Source organism: Python bivittatus, unplaced genomic scaffold, assembly GCF_059951505.1.
Source record: "Python bivittatus isolate LINGU-HERP-01145 unplaced genomic scaffold, Pbiv_v1 ctg000330_np1212, whole genome shotgun sequence".
Taxonomy (NCBI): domain Eukaryota; kingdom Metazoa; phylum Chordata; class Lepidosauria; order Squamata; family Pythonidae; genus Python; species Python bivittatus.
In genome coordinates this window covers 34,632,234-34,658,483 of record NW_028277058.1, presented here as the reverse complement: position 1 = coordinate 34,658,483, position 26,250 = coordinate 34,632,234, and the positions used below count along the sequence as shown (strand labels likewise).

At 36.4% G+C, this 26,250-nt stretch overlaps 1 protein-coding gene across 11 annotated transcripts in view; it reads right to left on the bottom strand.

The window, feature by feature from the left end:
- Positions 1 to 26,250, bottom strand: part of TCF20 (transcription factor 20) — a 236,759-nt gene that overhangs the window by 76,271 nt on the left and 134,238 nt on the right. For 5 of the 11 annotated variants that reach the window (XR_015796164.1, XR_015796165.1, XR_015796166.1 and 2 more), the window contains exon 1: positions 10,320 to 10,479. The exons of the other annotated variants lie outside the window; for them this stretch is intronic. The gene's annotated coding sequence lies outside the window, so the exon portion shown is untranslated. Of the gene's footprint in view, positions 1 to 10,319; positions 10,480 to 26,250 lie in introns of those variants that run through there. 11 annotated transcript variants of the gene reach the window in all.

Genomic DNA, 26,250 nt, shown 5'->3' with positions numbered 1-26,250 from the left:
ACAAGGTTAAGGACTTTAATTTTTTTTTCCTGGGTTAAACACCAAAAGGTGATAAAAACTTTTAGAAAGTTACAAATGGACTAAGGGTCCAGATAAACTTAAAATAAGATTTTGGAATTAATTATAAAGAATCTTTCCTTTGGGAAATTGCTTTTGTTTTGAATTCTTAAAAAAAAACATTAAAAATTGGACACTAGAGGGAACCAGAAGGAACTAAAGATTAAAATTAAAGGAGAACAACACTCAATACAGTAAAGAAAAAGAAAAGAACGAAGCAAAATATTTTAACATTGGACATATTGCAGGATACTTTTGAACAATGGGCCCAGAAGTTAATTTTAAGAGCGTCTGCCTTTATAGATAGACTGGGTTTAAAAGATGCTATGGAAGAGGAACAAGTTTTACCTGACAAGCTTGTGACTGATTTGAAAGTGGATTTAAAAATGACATGGAAAAAGATGTTACACTAGACATACAAAAGAAACTGGCTGATGTCTTAATAATTAAATGGGATATATAAACCAAGAGAGTGACCTGGATAATTTTCCTATATTGGATTTACAAAAGAGCCTTGTTAAAGCTTTCAAGAATTTTGTGAGAAGGGAACAAAGAAAAAAAAATGAAAAGAAATAAAGTTCTAAGACATTATTTGAATGGACTAAAGATCAAGATTGTTAGATATTAAAGGAATATAAAGTTGGTTTATTTGATCAAGGTTAAAATAGATATGTTATCTCTGGTAACCCTTAATGGACTTTTACTGACATCAGGACTGAAATGACGAGGTTTTCTGGATTTGCTTATAGATAAAAGATGGGATATGGGAAGAAGAGATCATTTGTCGTATTTTAAGAAAAGGTGATAAGTTACTAAAATTGTTTATACTTGTGATGAAGGGGGAAGTCATTTCTATATGTATTTCTATTCTTTTTCTTTATTATATGCTTATTTTTTCTTTCTTTTCTATTTTTTTCTTTTCTGCACCTTCTATTTTTTTCTTTTAGTTTGTATTAGTTTTTATTGTTGTATATGGTAATCTTAAATAAAATCACAATAAAAAATATGTTAAATTAAGACTACCATCCCCAAAAGATATTCTCGGCCAATCAAATCCTAGATAAATTTCCCATAAAAAAATTCTCAACAATATAGCTATCTGAAGAAAATATTGATTTGGGATTAACACTGGAATACCTCTTAAAATATAAATCAAACATGAAGCAATTTCATTTTAATAACATTGTTACCCCACCAACTTAATGGAGTTTTAATCCATCTATTGATACTAAGGCAATCTTCTCTAAAACTTTTAGCATATTTATTTCCATATATTTAAATATATATTTTAGGAATATAAAATCCTACATATGTAACACACTCTGTAGAGATTACAAAGTCCAATTCTTATTCTATTGATATATCAGAACCCAAAGCAAGTAAAAAAGATTTAATCAAATTAATCTTATATCCTGAATATTTACCAAAGTACTGAACCACCTATACAAAGTTTGAGAATCAAATAAATAGCTGTCTAGCATTATCTAACTATCAACAGCATACAAAAATAATTAATATTCAAAACCAAACAATATAATTCAAGTAATATCACTAGATATTATTAATAGATATCACTAAGGATTCAAGAATTAAATGAAAAATCAGAGGGGAAAGTAGGCAGCCCTGACAGGTACCACACTTAACATAAATGTAACAGAAATCAACTGGTTCACTGTAATTCTCACACAGAGATGCTGATAATAAAATTTCATCCAATTAATAAAATAAGACAGAACTGTATATTTACTCATCGCTTGCTTTAGAAAATTAATCTGGACCAAATCAAAGATACTAGTATTCCAGAGTGTATTCTAGCTTGAGCTATATCCCAAATATCTATTAATCAGTGTAAATTATACAATGCTTGCCTATTTTTAATAAATTCAAATGGCGATGGATGACTTATATGTGGTAAAACCTGCAGTCACCTGGCCAATAAATATCAGTCACCTGATATTAATATCTTAATATCAACATTAATTAATGAAAAAGATCTATAATTTGTATAAAATCTAGGATATTTGCTGGGTTTTAAAATCATAATTAAATATAGGAAGTTTTCCTGATTTAAACTATTCATTAATATCTCTAACATTACAGGAACTAACATATCTATGAAAGATTTACATCATTCAACTGGGAAGCCATCTGGACATGGGGCTTTCCCATTTTTCATCAATTGAATTATCTCTAATATCTCCTGGACTTAAAGAGGCACTTTCAAAATTTCAATATTATTCTGCGATAATGGTTGCATATTAATTTGGTGCAAAATATCATATTGCTCAATCTTATCATCCAGTGTATACGACTGATAAAATCAGAAAAAAAAAACTGTGAATGGATTCAGAGTCAATGAATCTCTGACCATCCTACTACTATCTCAGAAATTATATTCTGTTGGCTCTTTTACTTCAGATAATGTGCCAACATTTTACCAGCTTCTTCAGTCAATTCATAATAAGTTAAATTCAATCTCCTACAAAAAAAAATTCAGCTTGCTCAGTGTAAAAATCACCCAACTGTACCTTAGCTAACATAAATGATTGTAAGTCTATTCTGTGTTTTTTGGGGGTTTCTTTTGCATAAACCAGTAACTTTCTTTAATCGTGTCTTCCATTTGCTAATAACAAAACTTTCTAAATTTCTTCCTTGTGGAAGCATGAAGCCCCTTGTGTTGGCCTTATATGCATCCCAAACCATTTGAAGACAAGTTGAATTGCAAATATTTCAAAAAAATTGTAAGTTTTATTATAAAACGTTATTAAAATTGTCATGTAAAAAAATATTAAAATACTACCTATCATTAACTAATTTAACATTTTTAAATTGAAGAGTTAGTGCAATGAAAGTATGATATGATATAAAAGAATTAATCTTAGAATGTAAAACATGATCAACTAATATTAGAAGATATTAGAATATCTAGAACAAATTTGGTTGATATGTCCATCAATAGAAGGGAGCCTTTTTCTTACTGAAACATGTGATACTTCAGGAAATATACACACTCTTAAATTTTTAGAAGTAGGAATAAAAGTAATAATAAACTAACAAAAGAATTTCAAATGTTTAATATGATATATCCAACAATTTAGAAAAAAATAACAGCTTATGGTTACAGTGATTAAGCTAAAAGCATATGGTTGCAGTATTCATTCAATGCACCTCTTTGCAGAAGACTTCAGTGCTCCATCAGCAAAAGCTAGTGTAGTCAACATTGCAAAGTACTTTGTCAATAACAACTTTTATAGCAGCTGCACTGAAAAAAGCAAAGGGAATCAAATTAACTCTCCCACAAGTAGTCTAAATAGATCTATGGCCTATCTGGAGTGTTATATCAAGAACTGGCCTATTCTGATAAGAAACAAAGAATGAAATAATGAAGAAATAGAATTACCAAGAGCAACAGTTTCAATATGAAGTTAAAGAGAAACATTAGTTATCCTAAATCCTATTTTGCTGGCCCTCAGTAAAGTGCAAAGAAATGTTTTGTTTCTAAAGATGTTGGCCTGAAATGAACTGAGTGTAATCTTGAAAAGAGAAATAGGAAATGACAGAGTTAAACTACTGGTACTAAAATAATGAATGGAACAAGAACTCTTCCCAGTTCATTTTCTTGTCAACATTCTTAGTATGCAGTACTAAGGTTAACTCTTAACTTCTGAAGAAGAGTTGGCTCTAACAAGAACATCCAGCAATCATACATCCTAAAACCAGCTATAATACCTTTTAACTTAAGAGGTATGTCTATTGATGAAAATTACACAGATACAGATGAAATCACCACCCATCTAGTATTTTTTCTTGTGATGATTCGCTAGAATTGCTTATATTCCAAAATTATTACAAAATATTACCAAAAAATTGTAACTATATTATTTGATGTGGGATATATCCCAAAAATGAAATCTACAGAAAGATATAAATGTTCTTTTATTATAACCTTCAAGATTCATGAATAACTTCCTGACTAGTAATTTAAATCATGACTAAAATTAGCTTGATTTGGATCAAATATATTCTCTTTCCATTATTAAGGCTCTTGGTAGTTTTTATTAGTCTTGCAAACACTGTATTACTTAACTATCTTGAAACTTAATCTGCGGAAAACATGTTCCATAGTGTTAACATTCTGAGAAAACATTTCCTTGCATTTAAACTTTATTGTTTACATGATATAACATTCTATACAAGCATCTTTTCATAAACCATCTAGTCACGATAGATGCTGACACTACTAATGCTGCTTCATTGTTTCATATTTTGATTACTACAATTTACTTCAAGTGGAAGATAAACTATTTGGAATCTGCAACTGCTAAACCCTGCAATCCACCAAAAAACTCATATATTGCTCTCCCTGTGTTATTGTCAGTTAAATAAACTGCTGGATTGGCTATGAACTGGTAATCTTCTGATGAGTTTGACTGATCTCTCATGATCCCTAACCAGCATGCCATAAGGGTAGGTGATGGGAGGGATGCAGTGTAATACATATGGATATCAGAGTGAGGGAGCCTGTGCTAACCACTTTCTGGCTCTGTATTTAAAGGAGTGCACATTCTTGTATGCATTTGCCTTCATTTTCCAACTGGCAATGAAGGGAGTTCCCCACAACACTAATTTTTAGAGAAAGCCTTGATGGAAACTCTAGATTTATCAGCTTTTTAGAACTCACTGCTCAGAATCCTATATTTTCTCATAATTTGAGAAATAATTCCATGATTTTACATTTAAACATGATTGTCGAAGGGAAAGTTCACAGAGCTTTTTTAAAATTCATACCACGACCATCTGTAGGACAGTGTGAATTTGAATTTGGATTACACAGGCAGGTTGTATTATTTGATCTGATGCCATGTAACATTTGTATATTTTTAGAGATATCGCAAAATATTTTAATAAATATTTTATATTTGTAAATATCTATATCTGCATATTGAATTAGAACGATTTTATATACTTCCTGTTTTCAGCAATAAACAGAAAATGCATGTCAAGTACTCAGATTTACTATTTGCTAGTCTGATTAAAGAATCATCCAGCATGTTACGTATAACAATATACGAAATAGCAAGTACCAAACTTTAACAATTTTGTATGCATAATTGGGACTTTTAGTGTCCCAATTCAGTAAGAGTATCTTTGTTGAATGGTAATTCAATTTTGAAAAGAACCCTGGGTGGTTTTCATTTGCTTACAAATACTATCTCCTACAAATTAATCAGTCATGCTGATCTATTATAAAACAATTCACAAAGCCAATAAGGTAATACATTTATTTAATCCAAAATGCAACATTAATCATTATTCAGAATGTTCAAGAATGTTTCTTACACAGATAGCTAAGTGCAAATAGTATATGCATTTTGGCTGTTCACTGCTATAATGGCAGTAAAAGAACCTTGTGGACTTAATAAACAAATGTATGCATGCTTGCATAGAAATAAGTCCCACTATGTTCAGCAGAGCTTCTTCCAAGGGTAAGACATGCAAGAATAAAACTTCAAATAAAAGAGAATTCTGCGTTTTGTTATGTAAAAACCTATTATGAAGCATTGGCATGATCCATTTCACTTTAACCAAACTTCATCCTTTCCATTTCAAGCAGAAAGACAGGACATGAAAAACTATCAATTCATTTGAGAGCTACCCTTATTTCATCCCAAATGGAGTATTTTATGCAAGAGAACATGGGGAGCAATGACTCTTAATATTTTCCTCATTAAACTCTGCCCCTAGTATCCCCCCAGCTCTCCACACACAGACCTAACTGTACTGGCAAGCTCTCAACCAAAACCTAGGTTCATTTATAAGAAACTGACTATTCCTTCAGTCTTTGAAAACTAGGCACCTGAAACATGTAAAAGGGAACAGGGAATTATACATAGGCTAATTGGAGAAGATTGAAAAATAAAAACTGTAAAAATATTTTATCAAGCTTGACCATTTTTGGTCAAGTAAGACCATATTCTCACAATTTTTGTTTTTCATTTCAAGGTTGATACTTTCATGGGACTAAAACATAACTTCACTGACTATGTTGTTAAACACAGGGAAAAAGTCCAAGATCAGAGAAGCTGACCAGTAAAATAAAGCCTTAGTTAGGAATACAATTATTAAATATTCTTATTTAAAAGCTTTGAAGGGAATTGTAAACATGACTAAATAGCTACAGACAATGTCCTGTTATGAAAATATTAAAACAAAGCAGGCACTTAAAGGCTCTGAAGCCTCAAGGAAAAAGCACTATACAATAACTTTCTCAACACTGGCAGATGTCAGAGGCATAAGACTACAGGGAATATTGTTTTAGGACTCATGGTCTGTGACTGCAATCAAAAGAGTGGCAGAGCTGTTACCAAAAGAAGTAAAAAATTATCTATACGTTTAGGCATGAGTTCCAAATCAAATTATGTGTCTTGTTCCATCTAATCAGAATTCAGGAATCCAGAAGTTAGACTACAACACCCATTACAACCAAAACTATAGAAATATTCTGTACCACTGACACTTAGAAAGTCTTCAGGTTATGGCAGAAGAAAGGGATTATGAGCCTTCAGGAAAAGGAAAAAAAGTACCATAGAAAGGGTAATGGATCCCAGAATGGCACAAGGGATGCAAACGTACTCTGAAGAATATGCACAGAAGAATCACAGTAGTTGGTGACCCACTACTCTTGAGGAATCAACAGATATATGCCAATCAGCCATGCTGGCTTGTGAAATATGCTGTCTGCCAGGAGCAAGGACAGAATAACAGAAAAGTTCTGTGGCCACACTTTAAGGATTCAGACAAACAGGAACAATTCAGAGAAGGTCAATAAGAATGATAAGAAGACTAGAAACCAAGAAAAAAAACTGACGTAATTTAAGATTAGCCTTGAGAAGAGAATATTGATAATCATTGTTCAAATATTTGAAAGGATATCACACAGAAAAAAAAAAGCCAAGACCTGTTTTCATTTATTGCAAAGTTACAAGACCTGGAATAAAGAAAAAACTTAAATTACAGAAAGGCAGAATGCAGTTAAATGTTAGGGGAGAAAATAATAGAAGAATTTGATAGTAGAATTGGCCAGAGATGCAATGGGCTCTTCTTTACTGGATATGGTCAAGTGGAGGCTTGGCAGCCATTTGTCAAGGATGCTTTGGATTTCTGTATACTGAGCTTGAGTCAAACTCCATGACTCAAATGGCTCCTTGCAACACTATGATTCTATGATCATCCATACCCTCTGGTTATTTTAGTGGGAATGTTGCAAACAGGAAATCCAAAAGCACTGAAGGGCCACAGGTTTTCCATTCCTATACATAACAATAAAAATAAAGCAAGGACTGTGCAGGAAAGATTATGTAGTAACTAAAAGCATCAGAAAAAGTATCTTAAAGTACTGCAAAGAATAAAAGTGATCTGGTAGACAAGAGTTTGCTCTAAACAGGTAACCCAGAAAGCATATAGAGACTGTTATAAAGATGAAAAATTAAAAACATAAACTATCCAGAATGTTCATTAATATTAACATTAATCTTTGAGAGGATTGAGAACCCATTGAATTCACTGTTTAGAATTTACCAGTCTATGCCTATGTAAAAAGTATACAGAATCATCAAGCTGAAACTAAGTGCTGGAATATTTTGCAGGGTTGTTATGATGCATGTTACGTTACTGTAAGTATATTGCAGTAATGCAAGTTTAGTGAATCTGTTTAGTGTCAGAAAGTATATAACTTGCAATACAACTTACAGCCTTCAATTCTGATATTATGTAGTGAACTTCATTTGCTGTTTAACATTGATCACACTCCCTTAAAACCCTAGAAGTGCAATGGATTCAGGGACATTCTTAATATGCTATGAGAGAAGGGGTGAAAGGTCATACAGCAGCATTTGACAGCAAATGCACTATGCTAAGCTTTAAATTTTTACCAGTGAGGGAACCCGATGTATATAATTACATACAGCTCATTATATTGAATAATCATTTCACTATATAAGCAAGAATATCTATATAAGAAGATGGCAACATACATTTTCTAGGAAAATTTAAGAAATGGCTATGAACCAATCTCAGAGAGTCAGTTTGGTGTAGTGGTTAAGGCACCAGGCTAGAAACTGGGAGACCCAGGAGTTCTAATCCTGCCTTAGGCACAAAGCCAGCTGGGTGACCTTGGGCCAGTCAGTCTCTCTCAGCCCTAGGAAGTAGGCAATGGCAAACCACTTCTGAAATCTTACCACGAAAACTGCAGAGAGTTGTCCAGGCAGTTGCCAGGAGTCAACAATGACTCAAAGGCATGCACACACACAAAAAGAGAACCAACCTCATCATGTTAAAAAACCCGTCTCCAGCTAACTGTAACAGATATGAATGTTACCAGTTTCTACATATACTTAGAACAGCAACAGTCTCATTACAATTACTTCTCCGGTTTTAAGTAGCCTCTAGTTTTAAGCTACGTACTGCCTCTCTGTGGTGATGGCAACAATATTTCTGACAAGAATGGGCTTTCCATAACAATGATGTCAAAATCCATAACTAACACTGTCACTGGAAGTCAAGCTTGTTTATAGGTACCTGTATTAGCTGGCTCTTAGTACTGCTACCTCTGGTAATTCTTTATCTAGAACAAAGTCCAAAAAATAGCAGTCTAGATTAAACCTATTAAGCAAACTGGGAAGAGACAACATGGAAGTAATGGACACATCTCTCTGTGACCAAAGTGTAACCTTCTGATACCTGTGACCTCTTTTTTCTCAGGTGGCCAAGAGTACTGTAGTGTCTGCCTTCTTCACAAATTGCTTCTGGAGCTTATTGGAGCCACAGACTTTACTAAGATGGAAAATGGGGATCATGTTATACTGCTTTAAGTTACTCAAAAACTAAAAGGGGAGGAAGAAATAATTTTTAGAAGATGCTGTGAGCTACAGGAGAGGTTAGGAATTTGGAAGATGTGCGACTAAGAAAAAAGTGTCATGTAAACTGCTAAAGACATCACCATGCAGAGTTGAGTCACTTCCACAAAAACTGGCAGTATTATATACCAAATATATGATATATAGGTTGTATAATAATATTCTGCCTTTTATTAAGGAATTCAGTGCACATAGTTCAACTATAATCACCATATGATATAGATCATACTGGAAGATAGTAATGGCAAACTAAACCACTAAGACAGCTTCATGGCTGAACAGAAACAGAAGCCACACTTTGCTTGTGACAGTTTGCCACAGTGAATTATTATGGTCTAGATTATATTATATAACTACCTACAATGAAAGTGCTATAATACTTCACCATATACTACTTTTTAATAATTTTATAAAGTGAAGCTATTATGTTAAATCTCACAAAAACTGTGCTTATGCATACATCTATCACCTAAAAACTATTTTACCAGTCATGAAAATTCATCCATCTGTATCTCCATGTTTTGGGCTATATCAACACTAAATCATTAAATCTTTGATATGGCTCAACTTGTGCAGCTGGATGGTAATGTCAAAAGTCATGGGATCTATAATTATAATAGTTCAAATCACACAGATCTGCAATAGCTCCAGGTGGATCTCATATAAAGATGAGAAGTCACATCTCAAATCCAACTGCCACACCAGTGCCAAAAAGCACCAGATCTGTGGTTGTAATGGTTCAGCCCAGGCAACTAAGTGTGAGGGGTAGATTGTCTTTAAATTACTTCAGTCAACTATTTTTGAAGTTGATAATGTATTTTTAAATAATAATCAAATGCTATTATAAAAACATCCACAAGTATTTTTTGTAGAGGTACATACAAGTGCTTAAGTTACAATTGGTCCATGAGACTAGGGCTATTTCCTTAGACAAAAATAATTAGGAAGAGTAATGAGACTCAACTACTGAAAAAGAAGCTATTTCACTCTTCCTTCACCCGCATCAAACCTTTAAACCCCTTCATTATACTTTCCTCTCAGACATCTTTCTTCTGTTGAGATGTACGTACGTAAAGAGCCAAGCACGGAAGTATGACAGGGAACCGAAAGGTCTGAAAAGGCGGATTTTGCCGAAATAAAGCACTTTCTGCTGTCTCCCCACTTCCGATCCACCCTAGGTGTTTCCTCTCCCTTAGCAGCGCGCATTTCTGCTCCAGGCATCCATACAGGCTGGGGGAAGGACACAGATGCTGCGGCCCAGAAACTGCCTGGCACTCGTCGCCTTCTCCCACCCCGCCCCTTCCATCGAGGCCCACGGGATGGCTTTAAACGTATGGAAGTTATTACCCAAGCCTCCTTCTCCTCCCCGCTCCCCCACGGGGGAGCGCGGAGTGGACAAGATTTCTCAGTGGCGCGTGGGGCGGCAGGGATCTGCTTCTGTCCGGGAGCGGCTCCGCGGCAACAGACCGAAGATTTGTCTCTCCATTCTCCCCTCACAGAGACACACACGCAGGAAATAACACAGGGTCAGCTGACAATCCCAGCCAATGACGAGACGGCGAGGCAGCGCGCGCAAAAGGGAGGAGTACAAGACAGCGGGCGGCTCTGGTGGAAAGAGTGTGCGTGCATGCGTTCGTGCGTGCCTCAAAGGCGCATGAAAAAGTGAGCAGCAGGCACCTCCCTCTAGATCAGGCATTATTTAAAGAGGCAGCGCCAGTTAAGCGTGCCTTGGTCAGTGATGGGAAAGGAAGCGCAAGCTTACGCTGTACTAGTTGTTGCTCGTGAGGAAACGCTGTGAAAAGAACGTGGCATTCTGCCGCCTCTATAGACACCACTGTAACGCCTTTCATTTTTTACCTCCATGCACAATTACTCGAAAGCAAAACTCTGAACCAAGCCTTCTGAGAATGCAACAGCAAGTCTACTGCTTCCCACTCAGTATCTCCACACCACCAAGAAGCTGTGAACAAAACACTAAAATGTCTGGAGTTCATCCAACCTATCGGAGGAATCACAGGATGGTAAAGTTTGGGATTTGTTTGATGCCCTTAGAAGTAAATGGCCAAACAAAGGCATTACAGTATCCTTTTGCTAAAGCACCCAACATACATACAAATATGGAAGATAGCATTGGATAGTTAATCCAATAAAGGGTGGTGTAGAAATCGGAAAAGTTCCTGGAGACTGCTTTCATTTCCAGTTTCTGTTATGCAAGCATTTGCTGTGAACATTAGCTACTCCTGATGTACCAAGTTTACTCTGCCTTCCCAACAAGTAAGCTTAGGTCCTTGGCCATAATGACAGTTTTTCAATGAGAAAGTTGACATACAAGTTGTAGAAGGCAAGCTATGTTAAGACTATGGTAGTTAAAAATTAAAAGGAATTGGGTAGCACCTTTTTGACATATAAGAGCATATCTTATTAGAGCACCCATGATAAAAATATATTTTGCTGACATCCTATGCTGAAACTATTCTGAGAAGACACAAGATTTTACTTAGGCAAAGCCAACCTTTCATTCTCTCCACTTTAAGGATCTCAGATATTTGCTTAGCCAAGTAGCGGTTGTTCATTATATCTCTCCTGCTCCCAGAAAACAATGAAATTATATATAAAGCTAATCAGGCAGTTTTATTGAAAACAAGCATATGATAAGAGCAGAATTGGAGATATGGATGACTATTGATAGTTGGTAAGCTTCTACAGATTCACTTAAAGGAAATGAGATAGTTAGGATTTTACCAGCGATTTAGAAATTGCTTTCTCAGACATTGCATAAATTATTTGCTTACTTCTCAATTCAGTAGTGATGTGATAAAAGCAATTACATCTTTGATGGGCCATTTCTGAAGATGCTATAATATTCATACACCAAAATATTTTGTGTTTAGCAGTATTCACCTCTTTCCATTTGATTATCAGTGGGCTGCAGAAAATGTTCTACCATCAGAATCTTCATGCATTTTTTTCATATTTGAATCCTAATCCTATAACTATTTATTCAGAGCAGTAAACTTTATGGGACTTGGTCCCATGGTACACTGTGTAAGTTATATAATCTTTTCTTTAAACAATACAAATGGTTTGAATAACAGGCCTAATACACCCACATCTTAAATTCCCAAGATACATGGGTTGCTAAAAACTAAGTTCATATAAGAAATTAATATGCCAATACACTCCAGGTGAAAGGGAATCTACCCTAAACATGTACTAAAATCATCAATATGATTATACAGAATAATGATTAGCGTAATTGATCCAAACATCCCAAAAAGAAAAATAAAATCAGACATTTCCTTACAGAACTGTACAGAAGAAACAGTAATATCTATGCAGGCCCTGTAATGGTTCATGAATATGGATCACTGAATAATAACAAGGTGGGAGGTCAAGACCTAGAAGACCAACAACAATCTAGTACTTGTATTGCATCATACATGGTGTAAATTACAGTGCATATCCTGCTGAGTTCTTTGCAGATTTTAGGAAGTACTTAGAGATTTGTTTAGGAATTCGTTTCTAGGAATGGGAGGTTGGTTTTTTTATGTTTCCAGGAATGTGTTTGTTATGAATAAGTTTAGCATGAAGAAAAACTGCAAGGATAATTCATGTAATCAGTCATTTGTAACTTCATGTGTGGGTTGTAAGAATGTGAGGGTTATAAAAAATATTGTTTAATTTACCTGGTGTCTTAGCAATTTCATACAAAGGAGAGATGTATCACAACACACCACATTTTACACTTGGTAACTGTGGGATAATATTGTGGAAGGCTGTGCAGAACAGGTGATACTACATTTTTTTCCACCCTAAATTCCTTTCTTCTTAAATCACATGAATTATATTGGGGTAACAGATGCCACAAGGCATTGGCTACCTTGAACAAAGCCACCATGAGTTGAAATGAGAAGCTTTCTCTTCCCCCAACAGATGCCAGAACAGCAATAATTTTTTTACCCAAGATTTATAGTTAGCTGGCAAGGATTGTCCCCAGCACAGCAGAAGAGGCCAGCAAGTCAATAAATCTCCATTATCTAAATCATTAGAAACATCCCAAGTTGGCAGTATACAAAAATGTTATTATTGTGAATACCTCATCTTTTTATATTGTCTTTTTTTTTAAAGGAGTGCTGAGTTACAGTGTGTTTTATGGAAAGATTTGTATGTATACATTGTTTTGGAGATTTAAGCCTTTTAAAAAATATATAATCAAATCATGATGTTTACCCTAAATACCACTTTAGAACAGAGTAACTCCATCAGGGAGATTGAGGGAAAAGCTTCGTTAGTCTGTGACAAGAAAATAAACACAAAATGAGCAGCAGCTCACAATAGCTTATGCCTTTATAAACTTGATTATTCTTAAAGGTGCTACCAGATTTCATGTTTATTTCGTCAGGGGGGAACAGGGAAAAAAGAAATTCCCGCATATAAGTGAGAAATTCACAGCAGCTAGACAACCAGCTTTCTCTTGAAATCACACCAGAATTGAATAGCAGGCCATAAGCACTGTCTAATATTCTAATTTTAAAAAAAAAGGCAATTTTAGTGCTATATTAAAACAACTGCTTAAGGCAAAAGATATTTTGTAATCATATTAACATCTATATCTACAATAAATTATTCTATTTATTTTAAAAGGCTATATGCCACCCATTCCCATTAATGGCCTAGGCAACTTACAAATACATACAAATTATTAAAAACTCCAAAGGTATGAATAAAAATGAGTATTTTCAGGCCCCTGCTAAACTGTAACAAGGAGAGGTACTGCGTTGTTCCATAATCAGGGCCATAACAGAAGAGAGGCTATTGATGTTAAGTGCATCTATCTATTTATATATTTATTCATTCATTCAATTTGTAGGCTGCCCATCTCAAATACATGACTCTGGGCAGCTAGCAATGATTTAAAACAAAATATTTTATTTTGCAACAAATCAAAGCACCAGGCCTTAGGAAAGAGCAGCATGATCAGGGCAAGTCGAATTTCTTGGGGAATTCTGCTTCTTTCAGAGGGCAGGCGCCCTAACAAAAAAGGCTCTTTTCCTGGGTACCATGTTCATCCTAAACTTAAATGTAACACTATTTTTTTCCACAGGTAGTTTGATAATTTAAATGTGACTTATATAACCTGAGCAAGAGTTGATCCATTCATGTGAGATTTAAGGTAGTGGTTCAGAGATACAACTAATATTGTCAACTGATTGTGGGGGAAAACCCAACAAGTTTAAGAGCAATTTGAGCTGCTGATTCACCAGCTGAAGTGTTTCACAGCATGAAAATATGGATTATCAGCTATATCTGATGAAAGAATAGTAACATGGTCCTTTAATGGACCTCTTTCCATTATTTAAAACTAATCTATTATTAGATTTTAAAAGCTTTTGTTATTCAGTTTGCATTGTTTGACAGTATGATGGTATCCCATAACTTGCTATTTGGAAATTTCTGAATCATCATATTCAAAAGGAATAACTGATCACTTGGGTGCATTTAGAATACATAATAAAGGAAGTTTTTAATATTACTACTTAACGTTCTGCTGAATGAGTGGACATTTTACAGACAATATTTGAAGGTCATAAACTAGAGATAACTACAGGTGCTAGATATGTTTTCCAATAATAAAAGCCTACTGTAATTGTTTAGCTGCCTTTTAAGTTTGAACTTCAGTTAGTACATGATCAGGTATAGCAGCCACATGGGGCAACTCCATTTATAAACTAGGATTATAATTCAAAATTCTCATCTAGGTGTTATACCAAAAGCAAGAACATAAATTTAGACGAACAAGTACATTACAGGCCAGACTCAAAAATACAATTACCATGAAACAATAGCCCCACCTAGATAGCAAGCAGGATCACAAGAGTTGATCAAAGCAGCCAAATTAGGATAGTGATCAAAGATTTATGATAGCCTTATTTATTTATTTTGATTTAATTTGATGTTGCCCAACTCCTAAAGACTCTGGGCGGATCACAATATAGTAAACAATATAAAAACAATATAACAGAAGCAACAGACAACAAAACCAGACTCAGACAAAGGAAAAGAGCAAGATGGCAAACTCCAAAGCATCCTACCAATGACTAACATCCATCAAAGGGGCACCAACCACTCTAGACAAAGGCCTGGAAGAACAGCCAGATCTTTACAACCCTTCAGAATTTTATTTCCCCCAACAGGCAGAGACATAGTCACTCTGACTCTAGAATATTGTAAAAATTTCATCCAGCAGCAAAAACAGTAAAACATTGAATCTAGAAAATGTGGAGATGCTCCTGAGTTGGTCAGAAAGTAATGGCTAGATAACTGGCAAAGGGGAAAATCTTCTAAATAGACCCATCCCATACAAAGTGGGGAAAATGCTCAAATCTTTCTGGATGTTATTGTCAAAAGTCTTTTGCTTTGGCTCTAAACAGGGGTTTTTCTGAACCAGTCAAAGTCAAATGTCAATTGATAAATCTTCCATGACAACAGAAAATTATTCTGTAAGATCAGAGAAGCAAGGGAGCCAACAGGGAAAAAAACTCTACATTTGAACTAAAATTTTAGATGGCAGTGTTGCACATGAGCTCTACAGAGATTGCTTCTTGGCTAAGATCAAGTACAGTAAGGTAAGATCTTATTTGCAACTTTTGAAGTACCCTTCAAAAAAGACATTGACAAAGGAAGGAATGGTAGGTAATCACAACATTTAGCTAGAGGGAAGGACTTCAGGGCTATGTATTCTCCCAATCCTCGAGTTCAGCTTCCAGAGTTCTTCCAAAGGTTAATTTTTGTGACAGGAGTCAATTGTTACTTAGAGAACAAATTAATTTAATCATTGTAATTTTAATTAATTTACTTTTAGCTTTTGTCCTAGTCCCTAAATTTTGTAATATGACCTCTGGAATGCCACTCAAAAGTCATATGTGATCCTCAGCTCAAACAAGGGCTGTGGAATCCTGCCTAGGGAAATGTTGCAAATACTGTATACTTTTTTCCAGAATTAAAAAATAAGGAACATTTTAGAGTCTACACTGCAATTTCTGTAATTCCTCACCTCAAAATAATAACAACATGTAGATTTTCCAGTCACTATAGTTGGAAAGAAGCCTTCAAAAGCGTATTTAGAGCTGGGGCTCAACTTTTTTCTTTTTTCTCTTTAACTGGAATGTCAATTTCCCAGGAGATGAATAGCTCTGTCAGTCAGGAATCCTGCTATTTGTGCATGTGTACATTATAAGTAGTATGTGTGCACGTGCATGGGAGGACAGATTGTAAATTAGGGGATGTATATGGGACACACACACATGCATAATGAGGGAGGGAAAGAGAAGGGGCTCTAACAAAAAAGGATTCTGACTAACAAAAACTTACTTCAGGATGAAACAAAAAAAAACATACAAAACGCAATGGCATTGAGAACATTCTGATTCAGTCTTCTCTGCTTTGTATTTCAAATCAGCTGTTCTGATCACCCAGGCACATTGGGGCGGGGGGTGGGCAGCGGCTGCTGTTCGACGTAAGTACAACAATAATCTATTTTTGTAGGAGTATCAGTCTTCCAAGAGATCAATCATTCTATTAAATTTAATAAATGCTGCTATCTAGAGATCATTCAGATTAGTTTTCTAGAGTCAAGCATTGCATGCATACTCACAATTGAAGTTCACCAATGGCACTCCTAGACAACACACAAACACTTTCACACTTACTGCACCAAACCTGCAATTCTGCTCAGGCTTCTTCAGGAATAAGTGTCACCAAAACCCATTCAATGAGCTGCAGAAGTGTATTGCAACCCAAGTGGAAAGGGGAGAGACGTTTCTCCTATCCCAAATGCTTTTGCATGCCTGCAAAAAAGTGATACAACTTGAAGATTTAAAATCTAGTGAAGTAAACAGGCAATTTCATGGGTCTGTTCATCCATCTCTTCTCCATTGATTCAAATGAGGTAGGTTTTGACTAAATTTACATCTATTAAGTACAACTGAATGGCTGTAGTCATAGAATTTATGTCACTGAAGAAGGAACATGGTAAGAGTATTTTGCACAAAGCTTTCTGACAAAAGTGGAAAAGGCCTACCCATATCTTCGAAATGCATGTAAACGGATACAGTACTTTGTTCTAGGACTCTAGTACATAAGTCAGGAACTCAAAATGCTACTGTTTTAACTGGGCCTGCAAGGCATCTTCTAGTTACACCATTTATTACTGGGGAGAAAACTGCAAAATTCTTTCCACTTTCCCATGTGATTAATTAAAAGGGTTCATACACAGTGCTATGCTGCTAGAAAGCTTGTTTGATTTTGGCTCAGTCCATTGGAGAAATTCAGCCACTGGTTTGTAAAAGCTATGGCTAATGGCTTGGTGCAGGCATCCCCAACTTGAGGTTGCAGTGGTACTCAACAGAAACATCTGAGGGCATGTTAGTGGATTCTCACAAGATGGGTCTACCATAGTAAGTATATCACATAATATCCCTCTATCCCTATACCAGAATGTAAATGAAGCCATAGACTATAGCCACCCACCATTTTGTTTTCTAATTATGCTTTTGGGGTTTATGTGGGGCCAAAATACATCACTGGGTATGAAAATTATACTTGAGGTTGTGGGGTTTTTGTTTTTTATTTTGGCAGCTAACTTCCCATTCATGTTTTTTTTTTTACTTAAAAGAATCTCAAAAAACAAAAATACATAGGATAGAGCTTTAAGATGGGTGGACTTCAACTCCCAGAATTCCCCAGCCAGGCTGGCTGGGGAATTCTGGAAGTTAAAGTCCACCCATCTTAAAGTGCCCAAGGTTGAGACACTGGGATAGAAGCTTGGTAGGTATCATGAAACATTTTGGCAGACATGCTGTCACTCTTGTGCCACATTGGGGATCTGTGGTTTTATCTAACATATGGACCCAGCCCCAGTGGCTTACTCAAAAAGTCATAATTAAATAACATTTTGGCATAATGTATAGATTCAGTCATAGTCTGTCTTTCTTCTCTTTGCAACGTCCATAGAAATATCTGCTGTCTAAATATGTCTAATTAAAGAGGTGATTGCAATGTTTCCTATGAAGAGACATGGGGCAAGCATGCAGGTTACACCAAAGAGGATCCTGCTGGCCACAAACCTCTGAAATGAAAATGAGCTGCTACCTAGCACTGTTGACAGCAGTTGAGAGAATACAGTCAAACTTCTTTGGTGAATTAACATTCAGCACTCCAGTTAGCATTACTGTAACTCTTCCACAGGGCTTTTTGGCCACAATATAAGGACTCATGTTGTGAAGTTAATGTTTTGGTGCAGACTGGCTACATGTACACAGGGCAATACACTAAAACAACAAAGGACATATGGCTTAATGCAAAGTATGAATTTAGCCACTGAACTGGTTGGCTGACATCTGTCATCTTTGTTAACTGATTTATAATTTTAATGAAAATGCAGGCAGCAAATAACCTCCTGATTGTTGGGAAACAGTGGAATTCACTGGGACTTTCTGGGACTATTCCTTGGTATTGTTAAACAGGCACTACTTTCTGCAGTGATTTTCCCTTTTCTTCCAATCACTGCACTGCCTAAGATTGCTCTTCAATTATGTCATATTTAGTATGGTGTATCTATTGAATCAAGTTATCTTCATTGAAACAAGTTACCTTGACAACCCCAAAGGGGCAGATCATTCAACAGAATTGGCTCTGGGTAGAAATATCAAGTCAGAAAAGTAGGCTAATACTGGGGGTGTACAATTGTCCCCCTAACCAAGATGCTCAAGAAGATCTGGAAATGGAGAAGAAGATCAGAGAAGCACCCCAAAAAGGAAGTCTTGTAATTCTGGGAGATTTCAATTACCCACACATTGACTGAGTGAATGTGTGTTTAAACCATGATAGGTAAGATACTATAAATGACTGTGCACTGGAGCAGTTGGTTGTGAGACATATATATATAGTTGAGCTGATTGGGAATAGTGACCAAAATGCAATAAAATTCAACATTCAAAGAAGCAATAACCTACATTGTAAGTCCCACACAGTCATATTTGACTTCAAAAAAGGGAATTTCTCTACATTGAGAACACTAGTGAAAAGGAAACTCAAAAGGAAGGTTGGAAGGGCAAGCTCCATAAAGCTTGGCTGTTTTTTAAAACCACAATAACAGAGGTTCAGACATAATCTTTTCCTAAAATTAGGAAAATGGTCCCGAAGTCCAAGAAGAGGTTTGCGTGGTTGACCAGCATTATAAAATAAGCTTTTAGGGCCAAGAAAGCATTTAGAAAGTGGAAGACCTGGTCTAATGAAGAAAACAAAAGGGAACATAAACTCTGGCAAAATAAATGCACAGAGTCAGTGAGGGAGGCAAAAAGAAAATCCAAGGAGCATAGTGCCAAAACTGTTAAGACAGTTAATAAAAGCTTCTTCAAATGCATTAGAAGCAGGGAGTCAGAAGGCTTCCGGTGGGAAATGGCAGCGTATTAGATCCTCGCTTTCAAGCGGAGAGTCATCGTCACAGCAGTTTAAGGTTCAGGCAGGCTTCTGGGAGCCCAAAGAATTCTCCAAAGTTAAGGAGAATCCTAGAAATCGTCCCACACGACCTCTGGACAGCTTTTCACAACAAGACGACCCTCAAACAAAGACTTTCGGGATTGACTGGTGAGTGATCAGCTGGGAGGCAGGGTTACCATCAAGTTCTAACCCATGACGAAGCTGGGAAAAACAGATACTTGCGCTGACCCTCTCATTTCTAAAATAATTTTTTTTTTAACTTCTATATGGTTAAAAAAGTTTTCTTTGGTTACAGTGTACTTTCTCCTTTTGGTGATTATTGGTACTTTGTGGAAATATTTTCTTTTCTTTTTTGATTGGGATAGTAGATTTGTTTATTCAGCAAAAAAGGCAAAGGCTTGGATTTTTTATTAATTTTTAAGAAACAAGAGAAAAGGACTTTTTATTTATTTATTTATTTGGTGAATCTGCACTTGGGTTTGTGTTATTGGACTGTGAATATGGGAGCTACGTGAACTCTGTTTTGTTTTTCTACTTACTTTGTGCTGATTGGAGAAGAATGTAAAATGAGATAATTGGAGTTTCCTCCTTTCTCTATTTTCTTTGGGGAAGATGTAATTTGTATTTTTGACATAAGAGAGTGCTATTGACCATGGCTACTAAGAGATCAAACCGCAGGGATGAGCGTTTCAAGATTACCTTCCAAAATTTTGCAGGAAAAAATATTCAGTCCCTGGAGGTTAAATTTGATAATTTGGAAAGGAAACTGGATGCTAAATTAAAGGAGACTGTTGTTGATGTGAGACAAGTCGATTACAAGTTGGATACTTTGGACAATAATACAGATAATAAAGATATGGAAGAAGGAGAGTTGGATACCTTACAGGATTTTAAAGAAAAATAATCTTACTTGGGACTTATAGTTACTTCAGAACAGCCTGATGATGATACTATTTTGGATTTACAAAAAGAAGATCTTAAACCACTGAGAGATAAAGAGAATTGATTGCAATTGTTCCTGAAAGAAGAAGACAAGGAGAAAATGATAAAGATTCAACTTGTGGGGCACTGTTTGCTAGGACTAAAGATAGAACTCCTTAAAAATAAACAAAGTGTATTAAGTAAATCTGTTTGATTATGGTTTAAACATAGGCTGTGGTTTCAGACAGATTAATGGTATTTTTTGGGGACCAGGATTTTATGACGAAGTTATTAGGATTATTGTTACTATCAGAAAAAAATGAATATAGATTATGATTTTTCATACTTATTAGAGCGGTTTCTGGTTGATGAGGACTGAATGAGGATGCCATTAGGATTACATAAGGGAGTGTTATTGTGTATGGGAAATATGAGTAATATGAAAGTGCCTTCTATTACCTTTGGGAAGGGATGATATATATGGTAATAGTAGTGAGATTTTTATAGGCTCGCAGATCGCAAAGAACAGATATTTATGATTGAAGAAGAGAAAATGACAATAATGGAAGTGGTGGAAAGGGTGACATAGATTATATTGAGATTAAAAAAGGGGGGAGTTAGGCTTGTTTCTGTTTGGAAATTGCTTTTATTTTTCTAATTTGTCTGGAATTGTAAAAATGACATGCCTATTTGGAAGTTTGACAATTAATAGAGTTTAGGATAAGAGAAGCACTTTGTATTAGTTATACTCTTAAAGTAAAAGATTATGTATTTTGTATTTGTACTGTAACACAGAAAGTCAGAAGTCATCTTTTTTCTTTTCCCTTTTATTTTCTTGTTCTGCACTTTCAGCTTTATTCTTTTTTTCTGACCTTTTCTTTCTCTTTGTTTTTTTTTCTGTTTTCTTATATTTTATTCTTTACTGAAAATTAATAAAGTTTTTTAAAAAATAGAAGCAGGGAGTCAGCCAGGGAAACCATTGGTCCCTTGGATGAAGAAGGAGTCAAGGGTATGCTAAGAAGAGAAAAGGAAATCGCAAAGAAGCTGAACGAATTCCATGTTTTCTGTCTTCACAGGATAAAAATTGGGGTAGATCCCTGAACCTGAGCTCCTGTTCTCAGGAAGGATGACCTGAGCCATATAGTGGTGACAAGAGGAGTAATACTAGACCTTATTGACAAAACTGGACATTAACAAATCACAGACCCCCATGGCATCCACACAAGGGTTAATGAGCTTAAAGCTGAGATTGTGGATGTCCTAACTAAAATAGGTAACCTGTCTCTACACTCAGCCTCAGAAGTTGAGGACTGGAAGGTGGCCAACATAATTCCAATTTAAGAATGGCTCACAGGGACATCCAGGTAACTATATGGCTGTCAGCTTAAAATTTGTCCTGGGGAAGAAATTAGAAACTGTTATGAAAGATAACATTACCAAAGATTTGGAGACACAGGCCTTGCTCAAGGATACTCAACATGGCTGCACTAAGAGAAGATTCTGGCTAACTAATCTACTAGAGTTTTTTTTTAAACAGTAATTCTATTAAAAATTACAATTACAACAATAAAAACTAATACAAACTAAAAAAAGAAAAGAAAAAGAAAGAATAGTCCAGGAAAAAAAAAGAAAAAATAGAAAAATAGAAAAGAAAAAATAATATAGTAAAGAAAAAGAAAAGAAATATATAAAGAAATGACTTCCTCCTTCATCACAAATATAAACAATTTTAGTAACATCACTTTCTCTTAAACTACAACAAATGATCTCTTCTTCCCATATCCCATCTCTTATCTATAAACAAATCCTTGAAGCCTTGTCATTTCAGTCCTGATCTCAGCAAAAGTCCATTAAGGTTTACCAGAGATAACAACATACCTATTTTAACCTTGATCAAATAAACCATTTATATTCCTTCCTTTTGCTTCTAACAATCTTGATCCTTAGCTCCTTCAAATAATGTCCCAGAACTTTATTTTTTAAAATTGTTTCTTTGTCCCTTCTCACAAAATTCTTCAAAGCGTTAACAAGCCTCTTTTGGAAACCCAGTATGGAAAAATTATCCAGGTCACTCTCTTGGTTTATTTGTATATCCCATTTAATTCTTAAGACATCAGCTGCTTCCTTTGTATGTCCAGTGTAACATCTTTTTCCATGGTTATTTTTGTACCCTATCATTTTTAAATCCACTTTCAAATCAGTCTCAATCTTGTCAGGTTAAACTTGTTCCTCTTCCATAACATCTTTTAAACACAGTTTATCTATAGAGGCAGACACTCTTAAAATTAACTTCTGGGTACATTGATCAAAAATATCTTTCAGTATGTCCAATGTTAAAATATTTTGATTCATTCTGTATTAGCAAGTGGAGTTTGAGTGTTCTCCTTTAATTGTAATCTTTAGTTCCTTCTAGTCCCTCTAGTGTTCAATTTTTAAAGTTTTTTTTTTAAAATTAAGAATTCAAACAAAAGCATTTTCCCAATGGAAGAATTCTTTATAATTAATTCCAAAATCTTATTTCAAATTTATCTGAACCCTTATTCCATTTGTAATTTTCTAAAATTGAAGTTTTAATCACCCTTTTGCTGTTTATTTTAGAAAAAAAAAACAAAGTCCTTAACCTTGTATTTAAAACTTCTTTTGCTAAGGATTGAAGGAAACTCACTGGGTGCCCCAAAACTTGTTGACCCAAAGGTTTCTAATAGCTGAAAAGCACTTAACAAGCAATTTCCGAAAGTGATTAGAAAAGGAAGTATGAGAACTCAGTGTCCTTTTAAAGGTGTCGACCATACTTTGAGCAAGATGGCTATTCCCTCATCTCCCAGAGTTCTAAACCCAGTGGAGACTGCTGTCTTGCAGTCTTCCCACGGGAAGCAATTGTTTAGAGCCCTTGTGGGCAATCTCAAATTCTCTCCTTGTCCAGAGAGGAATAATCAAAGAGCTGGTCTTCTCGCCGGTTCTTCATTCCACTGCAGTCGTCAGCTCTGCAAACTTCAGTCTGCCATTTCTTCCTCTAACCTACTAGAGTTTTTTTATGGTGTTTGTAAACATGCAGATAAGGACCAGCCAAAAGACATTGTCTATTTATTTCAAAAAGCCTTTAGTCCCTCATCAAAGACTTCTCTGTAAGTTTAAGAGCTATGGAGCGAAAGAGCAGGTCCTCTTACTGATAAACAACTAGTTAAAGAAAACAAAGAGTAGGCATAAAAGGACATTTCTCTCAATGGAGGGATGTACCTAGTGGGATCCCCCCGAGTTCTGTCCTAGGACCAGTGCTTTCTAATATATTTTTACAAATGATCTGGAATCAGGCATGACTAGTGGAATAGCCAAGTTTGCCGATGACACTAAATTGTTCAGAATGGTAATAACAATAAGGACTGCAAAGAGCTCCAAAGGGATTCCTGCACATTAGGGGAGTGGGCATCAAAACAGTAGATATCATTCAATGTGCAAAGTGATCCACATTGATGCCAAAAATCCTAACTACTCATACAAACTAATGGGATTAGAGCTAGCAGTGACTGATGAAGAAGAACTTGAAGTAATGGTAAACAGCCCAATGAAAGTGTCAACAGAATGTTCATCTGCTGTAAAAAAAAAAGGCCAACTGTATGTTAAGATAATAAGAAAAGGTATTGAAAATAGAGATACCAATATTATAATGCCCTTATATAAATCAATGATGTGACCATACCTGGAATATTGTGTGAAATTCTGGCTGCTACACCTCACAAGCATATAATGGAGCTAGAGAAAGTACAGAGGAAAGCAACTAAATTGATCAAGGGGCTGGAGCAGCTTCCCTATAAGGAAAGGTTGGCACATTTGGGGCTTTTTAGTCTAGAAAAGAGGTGTACAAAATTATACATGGTTTAGATAAAGTGGACAAGAATCTTTGTTCCCCATTCCAAAATTCTAGAACTAGAGGTCACCCAATGAAATTGAATCTTGAAAAAATCATGACAGAAAAAAAGGATTGTTTAAAATACAAGGCATAATTGAAGTTTGGAATTTGCTACCAAGAAATATGGTGCTGGCTACCAGCTTCAAAAAAGTATTAGACCAATTCATGAAAATCATGAGGATCAGTGACTATTAACCTTGATGGCAGTGTGACTAAAGACCATTGGCTGGGAGACCAGTGGACTTGGGCAGTTGGTTGGCCATTGTGAGAACAGACTGCTGGATTAGATGGGCCAGGGGTCTGATCCAGGAGGGCTTTGCTTATGCTCTTATGTCATTATTAGTAGCCACCAGCACAGTATGGACATAGGTATTTATATATTTATTTAATCTGTCACTCCCCCATCTCATGAAATGACTCTGGGTAGCTTACAGCAAGATAAAATTCATTAAAACACAACATAAAAACAGTTCTAAAAATAAATAGGTTCCAAGAAGATGGAGAGTTGGCGAGTAATTCCAGGGAGCGTCATCAGGGGGCTAACCACCCCCAGAGACGGGTAGAGCCCATATCACCCCATGCACACCCACAGAGCCAGGTCTTTAAACCTTTTCAGAAAGCTGGGAGGATGGGGGCCCACTGCACCTCTGGGGGGAGAATATTCCAAAGGGTGAGGGCAATGGCAGCCTGCCAGCCAACATTCCCTCGCTGATGGGATCTGCAACATGCCCTCTCTGCCTGACCAGGTAGGATGGGTTGATGTAATGGGGATGAGACAGTCCCTCAGGTAACCTGGACCTATACCATGTAGGGCTTTAAAGGTAATAACCAACACCCTGAATTGGACCCAGAAGCAAACTGGCACCCAATGCAGCTCCCGCAGCAAAGGTGTTATATGTGCCATCCTAGGGGCACCTCATATCATCTCCACGGCTGCATTTTGAACCAGCTGTAGCTTCTGGATACTCTTCAAGGGTAGCCCCATGTAGAGCGCATTGCAATAGTCTAACCGAGAGATGACCAAGGCATGAGTGACTGACCAGAGCCCCTTCTTGTCAGAACCTTGCAATCCAGCACTGCTACTTCACTTGCTTAGTTTCTGCCATCACAGTAGCGGGGGTGGGGGGAGAATGGAATGTGAACTGTTAGGCACAGATGGGTTATCTGGCACCCAGAACTCCCAAGGTCATACCAACCTGGGAACCTGAGGACCTCATCAACATGAGCAGAAGAGATTCAAAGGCAGAAGGGGGAGTAAAATGGGAATGAAGTAAAATTGGGTTTTGGCGCCTGTGGGACTCAGTTCCAGCTATGCTTTAGAGCTGTACACTACTTTCCAATAAATGAACTTTTCTTTGAACTTGCATTGGCTTCAATGGGAGTGGCTTTCATTGGGAACTGAGTACTGCGATTTTACACTCCTGATCCAAGAAGGGGTGTAACTGGCACCACCATCCAAAAGTAGGCAAAGGTCCTCCTGGCCACGACTGCTACCTGCTCTTTGAGCAGTAGTCGCGAGTCCAGGAGGACCCCCAGATTACGTACCGGGTCTGTTTGGGGCAGTGCAACCCCATCCAAAACCAAAGATGGTAAGTTCTCGGATACAGAGGAGCCTCCAATCCACAGCCACTCTCTCTTACCAGGGTTCAGCTGAAGCCTGTCGCTCCTCATCTAGACCCACACAGCCCCCAGGCACCGTGAAAGGGTGATTATGGCATCACTCAAGTCACCCAGGATGGAGATGTATAACTGGGTATCATCTGCATATTGACGATACCTCATCCCATGGTGGCGGATGATCTCACCCACTGGTTTCATGTAGATGTTAAAAAGGAGCGGAGAGAGTACCGAACCTTGTGGCACCCCACAACGGAGGGGCCGTGGGCTGGATCTCTTGCTCCCAATCAACACTGATTGGAATCGACCTTGGAGGAAGGAAGAGAACCAGCA